General features: G+C 46.8%; 1 long non-coding RNA gene across 1 annotated transcript; it reads right to left on the bottom strand.

Annotated features, from left to right (window-relative positions):
- Nucleotides 1-5441: 5441 nt before the first annotated feature.
- Nucleotides 5442-6163, bottom strand: LOC112847670 (uncharacterized). The gene is made up of 2 exons (XR_003221373.1): nt 5755-6163; nt 5442-5675 (listed from the first exon to the last, which is right to left on the bottom strand). It is a non-coding gene; the product is annotated as an uncharacterized LOC112847670 (long non-coding RNA).
- Nucleotides 6164-10742: the final 4579 nt, after the last annotated feature.

Here is a 10742-nt window from a genome sequence, read left to right as displayed (position 1 = left end):
TCACTTTTGTTCTTAGTGGGGTATTCCAGTGGACTTGTGAAAAATTGTCTTCCAAGTGTCCAAGACTGTGTCCACCCTGCAGTGAATGGGGCATGTGAGGCTCCATTAGTAACTGGGGGAAGGCTGGCCTCTGTGAAATGTCCTCCCCCCCCTGGAGTTTCCCGACTGCTTGTATTGCGGCTGGGATGCAGTGCTGCTTAATTCCAACCTTTCGTGGCCTGGGTCAGAGGGGCCACATCTTGACCCCACAGGCGCCGGCAATGGCTGGACCGGGCCATGCCTAGCGGAGTTTGAGGGTCGTTGTGGCAAATGAGGTTGGGTGTTACAGTTTGGGCAGGTGCGTGTAGTGAACCCTGGCTGAGAGCATTTGAAGCAGTAAGGTTCAGGCTTATAGTTTTCTTTGCCACACGAAGGAGGCTGTGGTCTATGCGGTCCAAGCACTGAGTGAAGCTCATGAGCACGCAGCAGCAGGTCCATTACAGAAGTGACATTAGCGCCATACAGGGCAACTCTGTATTTTTCAAGAGCATGTTTACTAATTAGGTCGATTCTGTCTTTTTCAGGCAGAGGGCTCTTCAGTTTATCAAACTCACTCAACATGTGGGCAACAAAGGTTGGGAGTGGTTCGTCCTGAGCCTGAACACGATCCAATATCCCTCTCAGGATGCGTTCTTGGCTGTCGGAGGGCAGAAAAACTGTCTTAAACAGCTGACAGAATTGAGCCCATGACGTGATGTGGGAGCTCAATGCCTTGAACCATTTCCCGGGCTCTTTTGCAAGAAAGTGTGGCAGTTCGTTTAGCAATTGCCCATCAGTTAGGTTCAATGAGGCTTTGTATGTGCCAACTGTATTTAACCAGTCCTCAGGTTGCACTTTGTCATCCCCAGCATACACAGGAGGCTCCAGTTTGGCGTGATGTAAAGCTGCCGCAATCACTCTGGAAGTGCTGCTGAGCTCGAGTGAGTGAGACGGGAGGAAAGGATTTGTAGGTTGAAATGGGTTGCTGGGTAGGAACGGATTGGTACTGTTGGTGGGTTCAGTTTTGTCCCTCGCAGGAACATGAGGTGTCGATGTGGCCATCGGGAAAACAGGAGACTGTGGGACTGCAGGAGGGGGAGAGTTCCCCGTTGTGAGTTGGTCCCACTGCTTCAGTAAACTCTGCTGTATGTTCAGTGAGCCACGTAAACAGTCACTAAGCCTATTCACCTCAGTTCTTAATTCCACCACTTGTTGGCTAAGGCTAGGAGTTACATTGTCAACTATCTGGCACATTGGTAATGAGGTAAGTTCCATGTCTGAGTCAGAGTCATCTGGGTAGTGTGCCATTGCGATTTCAAAAAAATTAAGCCGCTCCAGCGCACAGCGCAGTCATTTATATCACAGTAAAAGAGTCAGTTAGGTCAGACTACAAAGACAAAACTGCAAAAATGCCGTTCAAGACTAAATTTGGAAAAACCACATATGAAAACGTCACCCAACAACTAAAATTAGACTGAAGTGATCACAACCATGTTATTACAATAGCATGTCTGCAACACTAGAGCTCAATGCAAGATTAGTTTTAAATCGTTTCATTATACTGAGCCGAAGACCAGCACTAACAGTTGTAGTCGGCCAAGTTATCACTTACATGTGCTACAGTCCGTCTAGTCTCAGCAGAGGGAAAGGGGAATGAAAAGCCAGCAGAAACGTTCATTTCCAGGCTCCCCACAGAAGAATTAATCCGTAGAAGACGAAAACAACAGCATGTCCGAATAACAGATCCACAGAGTCCATTCGCGACGCGGAGTCAGCTTCTCTCTTTTTCTTTTTTCCAAGCGGAGCAGCGGCACACCGCGGTATCCAGAAATTAGTCGGGTCCCACCTGAGCTGAGGCTGCGGCCACGGCTGGGGAAAACGTCCGAGCGTCCGCAAAAGTGAGAAGATTTCCGAGACAGTTCACGTGCTAGAAGAGAAGAATCCCCGGCGGGATACAAAAATCGTCTGAAGTCCAAGGGAAAAAGTTCGGGCGCCAGTTGTAACGTGCGGTGGAGATGAAGCCAGCCGCGGAGGTGTGCAGGTGGATAGCGAATGAGCAACAGCTTCTGACTTTCCAAAAGTACTCATTTATTTACAATATCAAAATAAAAGTGTTACCTCTACCACACATTACACGAGAGCACACTAGTCCGCGTACACACGGGAGCATCCATTACAGGGAGAGTACGAAGAAGAACAAAAAGGGGGTGACACACCAGTCATGAGACAGAAGGCACCGCCATGTGGTGATACACTGCATTACAATAGCAACTGTTACACCACGAAGAAGAACCCAGCTGCAACCGGGGAGGAGGAGGGACGGATCAAGCCCGCAGCAAGCAACTCAGAGACGTAACGTTCCATAGCGTCCCGCTCCGGCTGGGAGAGGCTGGGAGAGGCTGTACAGGCGGCTAGACGGCAACGGAGCCCCGGAAGGAGATCGATAGCGCAGTCATACGGGCGGTCGGTGGGGGGAAGGGACTGCGCCCGATCCTTGCAGGAAACGTCTCGCAAGTCATGATAGACCCGCGGGACCACCGAGAAATCTGGGGGGTCGGACAGCGAGTCAGAGGGCGGAAGCGGAACGGGTGACGTGGCTGCCCGAAGGCAAGTCATGTGACAATTCACACTCCAACCTAGAACGTCACCTTTCTCCCAGTCAATGTGCGGGTTATGGAGCATAAGCCAGGGGTGACCGAGAACCAGCGGGGTGAGCGGAGCCGTGAATGCAAAGAAACAAATCCTCTCCATGTGATTGCCCGAGAGAGACAGAGAAAGGAATTCCGAGACATGAGTGATATCGGGCAGGCGGTGACCAGAGAGAGCGTGCACGCGGAGAGGGTGCGACAAGGGTTCCAAAGCGATGTTTAGTTTGGCGGCGAGCGAGGTGTCAATAAAGTTCTGCTCAGCCCCAGAGTCAATGAGTACTGAAAGTGAGTGAAAAACTGTTAGGGTTTTGTATTGTTGATTGTCATTTATGCTTAGAAATATTTATGCCATATGCTTAGAAGTATATAATCGATTGTGTAGTGATAGGAGGTTTGATCCTTAGTAGTCTGCAGAGACACGTTGTGTGCATTCCAGAGCACTCTGGGAGCATGGGAGAGGCTGTGCCTTGTCTTATTGTTTTATGGTATAGGAGGACACCTTCTCTGTATCTGGTTAAGCATAAGACCCTTTTGTTTAGATGGACCGCTAGACTCCTGGCACCAGCTTTGGGGAGTCTTCAAGGGGTCACATCTTGACCCCACACATATACACACATAGACACACACACAAGGTATTCTTTGTTCACATGTATACCTATGTAAGATGTCATATGTTAATGAACCTATGCATATTCATGTAACCACAATAAAAGAGCAGTGTTACGGGAGAGCGGATGAGAGCAACTGGGGTCAAGCGAAGGAACGGCGCCTGTCCAGTTCTCTCCCGTGCACGTAAAACATAAAGGACGTTGCCTACTCGTGTCTTGCTTTGCTGTGTAATTACATTGTCTTCAACGTTCCAGCGAATCGGGTTAAGCTACAAACCTATCAAAAACAGATTGTACTCGAAGTTTGGCCGGTAGGAGAAGTCTGGGGAGAGGGTTTTTACTAGACAGATCGCCCACCAGCACCCTCTCAATCACTGGTGAGTGCGCCCTTTTGCCAGCGTAGGACACGAGGAGACAGAGTGACCCTTACAGCCGCAATAGACGCACTCACCGGTGGCCAGACGGCGCTGGCGCTCTGCAGGTGTCAGCCGCGAGTGTCCAAGCTGCATGGGCTCCTCCTCATCACAGGTGTCGGAGTCACGCGGTCCGCGGCCGGCTGGAGAGGTCCCGTGATAATCCAGTGATTCCTGTCCCGTTCGTGTGTGTGCGCGCACTCGGTCGTCCAGCCAGACACACAGGGTCATAAGCGCATCTAGGGAGGAAGGCAGTTCACGAAGCATCAGTTCTTTCTTTATTTCTTCGTTAACATTAGAAAGCAATGTACTCTTAAGAGCCTCCTCCTCCCACTTTGTCTGTTCAGCCAAGGTGAAGAAGTCAATAGAGAAATCAGCCACACTCCGCTTACCTTGTTTGAGCGCGAGCAGGCGCTGGCCGGCTGTGAGCGTGGTGGATTTTCTGTCGAAGACGCCTTTGAACTTATCCAGAAAGTGAGAATAGGTTATGTCAGGGTTGGCGTGAAGCACAGCTTGAGCCCAAATCAGAGCCCGATCCTGGAGTAACTGAACAATATATGCGATCTTAGCACCATCATTAGAGAAAGCTTGCGGTTGCTGACAAAACTGAAGGGCACATTGAGTGAGGAAGCCAGCACATTTATCAATTTCTCCGGAGAAAGCTTTTGGTGTAGGTAGAAATCTGTTAGATTGGATTAGTGAAGGAGCAGGAGGTGTGGCACTTACTGCTGAGGCCGAGGCTTCCTGGAGAGGAGCGGCGGCAGGTGGAGTTGCCGGCAGGGGTGTTCGTTGGGCCACAGCCTGCGTGAGATTAGCGAGCTCGCCACGAAGGTGAATAAACATCTGCTCGTGTCGCTCCAGCATCGCTGCCAGGGTGGCGAGAGTGGGAATGGAGGCTGCCGAGTCTGCTGAGTCCATTTCCTGGCTGGATGATTCTGTCACAATCTGAAAGCAGGGACTCAAGCGCAGAACAGGTTGGCGTCTCAGAGCACCGTTTATTTACACACCAGTGCGATAATATATACAGTGATGGGGGAAAAATTCAGGGTTCCAAGGGATTAGGGGAAGGCTCTCTCTCTCACGCTCGCTCACGTCCTCATATCCAACTCACACACGTTTGTACAGCTGGGAGGTCACAGGTCCGGGAAGGTAAACTGGAACAAGAAAGGGGAAAAATCACTCACAAGTCACGAATGTAGGGCGTAAAGGTACAAGACCACGGGAGCTGGGAAGAGAGACTAACGTCAGTAGCACAATCATCCAGCGATGAGAGGATCTGTGGCCCAGCCTCAAATAGTAGTCAGGAATCAGCTGATCGCCAACAGATGTGTGAGCCACGGGCGGGGCCAGCAGTGAGCTATATATTTGCTCATTTTGAAATTGATGGCAGCGGCATGTTTACCATGTCATGTTGACCACTGTGTGCAATTCCCTCTTCTTTAATTAACAACGTGGACTTTTGGGAGAAAAATAATGTCCCATTCTTATCTGATGTAGGATTGCTGTTCAGTACTCATGGCGTTGTTTTGGTTTTAATGACCGAACAGGTCTCCACTTTGCATCAGTCCATTTTCAATGAGCTTGGCCCAGAGATGATGGTGGTGATTCTGAATCATGTTCACATATGGTTTCTTCTATATGTAATGGTGAAATTGTGATTGAGAATTAACACAGGTGTTACTGAGCGGAGGGAAACCCTCCGCAAAAACGGACGGAGCAGTGAGCAGCCAAGGGAATAGACTTGATTAAAAAACTGTATGACTAAAATATAATTTATTATATTTAAACAGTTAAAAATGTAAAATGAATTAAAACAACCCTGGCCAGGGAACAACACAATAAAAATCAATAAAACACAACATTAAAAGTCCAGTGGCGTCCGCCACGATATAAAAGTCACTAAAAATTAAAAATCCAGGCAAGCGGTGCAGAAGAGGGAAACCCGGCGGCGTCCTCGCCGTCCTATCAGTGTTCTCCGCTCTGGCGTGCTGGAAGAGAGGGGCAGCGACAGTCACTACTCTCATAGCGGCTACAGTTCATTAGAGTGGGATAAGTCAGGAGACTTACCCCGGGTGGGCAGAGCTCTTAACTCTGCCCGCCGCTTCCCTGCAACACGCCAATCGGCACCGGCCCGTCTCGCCGCGGGAGGTAGAGCGCCGTCTCGCCGCCTCTAGGTCCCCGCAGTAGCGTGATCTGGCCTCCAGTTATTCCAGCAGCTGGACCGCTCCCTCCACTTCCCTGCTCGCTGGCATCGTATCTTCGTTCACCGCTCCACGCCAACCTTCACCAGCCCTCCCGTGTCTCTGAGCACTCTCCCTAAATGACCGCCCGCTGCTCTCCTCTCAGGTGTGTCAAATTAGTAAATGGGAAAAGGGCGGAGTCTCTCCAGGACAAATTGACAGATATAACCAAAACATGCGATACAAAAATAAATAAACACTTCACATTAGAACACAGCAAAGCAAAACAACATCCGTCCTTCCCTAGATGACATATGCACCATAGAGCTTTATCCTGCATGGATGGCACAGTGACAGAATCACGCCTGTTTATATTGTAGTTATTACATCCAAAGCTATATTTGAGGGTCCACTTGTTCATCCAACAAGCACCTGTGGAACACCTGCATACCACAACATGCAGGTGTTCCACAGTTTAGGATTCTTAAACAGCACACAGCCTAAAACAATAAGCGAATATAAATCAGTGGAGATGGAAGCCTATTTCAGACACTGCTTCACATTTACCCATTTGCATTTGGTTGCAATTTGCTGCCTCACTATGCTGACAGTAATGTATGGCAGCAGTAATTTCAGGGGTATTGTTTCAACACCATAAACAATCACAGAATATGGTTTAAACTATTACATTAGCTGCAAAATAATTTACATATTTCACAGTGCAGTGAAAGCAATTGCATTTTAACATAAGTCTCCAGAGACAGATTAAAAAAACATCAGCATGCTCCTTCTCTTTCTGTCTCTCTTTATTGCACACACACACACACACACACACACACACACACACACACACACACACACACACACACTAATCAGTAATCCCCTCCTTCTCCCAGCACGGTCACTCTGCTTACCGCTGTCTATCTCCGGGATGCAGAGATTACAGCAGCTCCAATTGTCCTCTGTGCTTAACGTCCTTGCACTTGGACACTTCCTGGTTGTACCTTGAATGAACCATATGTAGACAAAATGAGATTCTGCTGTAGCTCGACCTGAACTCTAATTCTCTTGTGTGGATTATTAAAAAAAATCAGTTTGGGAGCCCAGAAAATATATCTGCCTTTGGAAAAGGACTGTGGTGAATTTTGGAAATGTTGTGTATAAATTACTATATTAAACAGCTGATTAAACGTCTCAGGGATGGGGGAAAAACAATTAGAGTAACACCACACTAATGAGACAAACTGATGCCACCCAGGAGCAAAAACCAGAGAATTAAACCACATTCATACATGTTCACGCTGACCTGACCAGAGTCTAATTAGCCACATACATGAAAACATTGATAATAAACAAGCTAGTTCATTCAATAGCCATGTTTTCTGTGTGGACACCTACAAAGATACAAAGTGTTCTGCTTGACTGAGATCTCGTGAATGCAGAGGCCACTGCAGTACAGTGAACTCATTGTCATCACATGCTGGAAGCTGTCATCAGAAGACGGGCACACTAGAGTCATAAAGGGATTGGTGTCAATATTAATAGTTAAGTGGGGTGTGGTGTATAAAAAGGCTCATTTGGTACTCAAAGGGGGCTCAGAGTGTGCCAAGGAAATAGCCTACACACTATTACACCACTGCCAGCAGTCTGAAAGCAGGATAGATCCACGCGTGCATGTTTACATCACATTCTGATCCGGCCATCTGAAAGTTCTTAGTTAGCCTGTTGTCTTGAATCTAAGTGGCTGGCGATGCGCAGCGAGGAGTTTGGGGCACACTTTCAGCCACTGAGATCTGAATCCACCTCTGATTCTGCAGAAGAGGACTCCTCAGTACCTCACCTGCCCAGCCTCTCTCCACTGCTACTCCTCTTGGTATCTCATACATCTGCCTGCTCTCTTCTACCCCCTCCAAAGCCTCTGATCTGGAGTCCTCCAAGTATCCATATATACTTATCTTGGATCCCAGTTCATTCTCCTCTCCCATCATGTTCCTGCTGTTTTTCTGCAGTCAGACCTAGATTACAAGTTTAACATTTGCTGTAAATTATCTCCTTTTCAATACATACAGAATATATATGTAACATTGTTGTGTGCTGAGTCCCACACTACTTTTGCATAACTATGACACTGGGTTTTATTGTTGTATCCCATCTGCCTCATGCTCAGAGTTTTGCATTTAGATATGCTCTTCTGTTTGTAATGTGTGGTTATTTGTGTTACTGTTGCCTTCCTATTGGCTCAATAGGATCAATTCAATTCTGGCCATCATCCTCTGGCTTGAAGAGGACATTTTGGCCAGAAAACTGCTGCTCATTCACCGTAAACCCTCGAGGTGTTTATGTGGAGAAAATCCCAGTAGATCAACACTTCTTAAAATACTCTGAGGCTATCTCGCACCAGTAGCTGTGCCATGTTCAAAGTCATTTAAGTTTTTTTTTATTCTGATGCTTATTTTGAACTTCAGCAGGTTGTCTTGACCATCTTTAAATGCCTAAATGCACTGTGCTCACTGAGCTGCTGCTAGTTTGGTTGACAAGCTCTTTCCAGTAGTGAGCAGCTGATGTAATATAGGGGTAGCAGCTACCTGTGCAGTTAGCCATTCATTGCAAAGGCTAGCATGTTAAAACCAAAGAGATATCTAATTTAGTTTAGTGTAGCTGTATGATTTTTGGTGTGTTTTAACCTTCAAGGGTTTTAGGATGTTTGATACCATGTAACATGTATACAAAACACACACATTGACTTTTGCAGAAAACTGCACTATGAAAAAATTACGAAGTTGTCATTAACAATCCTGAGCTCTTCCTAATGTTTCTAAGCAACAACAGTAAGATAATGAGCTTATGGGTCCATCCAAATCTCAGGAGAAGGGAGCAGCAGGGAGAATGCATGGTTTGATCCAGGAGTCGAAGCTGTATCACGACTGCTTTTGTACACATGTCAGACCGTCAGTGGGCAGTTTGAGTTTGAGTTGGGACACATCTGGGGAGGCAGTGAAACCATTTCAGAGAGCTGATTGACCCAGAGCGGTGTCTAGCTGTGTGTCTGAGGTAAAATAGTATTATTTTACTATTTCCGTCTCATTGTGTTTGAAGTACTGTGTGTGATTTGTTGTGGAAGTTTTTCCACTTAAATAAAGCCTGCAGATGAGCGGTGAGCGGTAGCTAACATTCTTTAATCAAAGCACACAAAGAACAGAAAACCAAGCTTGGTGGAGAGCCTGCATGACCACGGGGCAGGGTCAGCAGAGTCTCACTGAGCCTAGTGTGGCTCTCAGTTAAATACCTTCTCCAGGAACAAAAGGCAGTACACAGCTGTTTCACACCTTAAGGTTTACACCCCCTTTCTACCTCCCAGAGTCCTTGAAGAGACAAAAGACTCTCCCTCCTGTGGAGTTGTCTGCTTCCCCCAACTTCCTAAATAGACCCCCACCATTTGTCTTACTGTATGGGTGTCAGACATGTTAAAATCAGTGGCACCAAGGCATTATACAATAAAATAATGTGATTAGTACATAAGTGAAAGAAATTCCATTACAATCCCACCCTTTGATTCTTAAATCAAGAATCACATTAAAACCAGAATTTCCTTCCTGACATTCTGTAATCACATCAACATTATTTTACACTTAAAGGAGTTTCACACTGTGTATCCTCACTTCACTGTTCTCCCACCACCCTTTGTTCATCTTTAATCCTCCCCACAATCTAAGTTCTCACATGCAAATGGCAACAACAATGATACAGAGGAAAGGTCTTCTCCAGAGTGTCAAAGTACTTTGCATGGCAAAGTGAAACAGCATTAGGTGGTCATTCCCAGTCACAGTCATGGCTCCTGGTGTCTGTGCCATTTACAGAGTCATAATTCCAGCGCTGATCTTCCTCTGTGCTGTTACTTTTGGAGCTTGGCACGCTCTCTTCATCCCTCGATGTCTGTTCCAACGCAGCTGTAGATTTAAGGCAGAGCACGTCGTACACCTTAGTTGTCTTCCTCAACGTCAACGGCGAAACTCTTTCATTTTATTTTAAGATTTTTGCTGTTCAAAATCTCCTCATGACAATCCTTTGGAAGCCCAGTGGTGCAGCCCACTGTCGTTTGTCTGCTGTCCTGCAGATGGTCCCTGCTTCTCACTGGTCCTCTTGAAGCGTTCTCTCCCAGCCATGGTCTGCATCTGCACTTCAGTCTCTTCTTCCATATCTCTCATGTCACGGTCTCTGCAATTTAAAATTGAAAGCTTCCCCGGAAAACCCTCTTTTGCCCTATGTCCGCTTAGCACAATTAGACATGCACAATGAAGTTGTACATTGTCTCTTAAAAATTCACAGGGATTCTCCCCTGGAGTAGCTTCACTCCAGGCCCTGTCTTAAGAAAAGGTAAAACATTAGCCAGCAGTGTGTCCTGCTGTAGATCATGTGATTAGATCATATGATTAACCCTCTGCTGTGGAAAAATAGATGTTAGCGCAGCGCATCTGTATGCACACTTTCTCACAGTGACCTCTGCACTGTAAACAATACAAGGTCATGAATAACACACCGCTGGTAAATTCAAAGACACAGAAAGTGGCAATTAAAAGGTTAAGTCAGCACGGCCCAAAAGCCCATGCAACCTGTTGCTGTCATCTTTCTGCTCCTGTAAAAAGAAACATACATTCATACATCCACCCTTTTGTCAGGTCAAGGTGGAGGTGCAATCTTGCATACTGGTGTCAAGTCGGTCAAGCTTTTGTCAGTCCAGTCAGTCCCCATTTTTTATTTGCTGACAGTAGAACCTCTCGTGACGCAATAAGTTTCTACTGCCAGCAATGACGTCATTTCAAAAAAAAATTTAGACTGGATTACCTCGCTGAATCCTTTTTGGCAGGGACTTGTTTT

The sequence above is a fragment of the Oreochromis niloticus genome, linkage group LG2, assembly GCF_001858045.2.
Source record: "Oreochromis niloticus isolate F11D_XX linkage group LG2, O_niloticus_UMD_NMBU, whole genome shotgun sequence".
In the NCBI taxonomy this organism is placed as follows: Eukaryota; Metazoa; Chordata; class Actinopteri; order Cichliformes; family Cichlidae; genus Oreochromis; species Oreochromis niloticus.
Note: the sequence above shows the minus strand (reverse complement) of the source record. Positions and strands in the feature narration are given on the sequence as shown.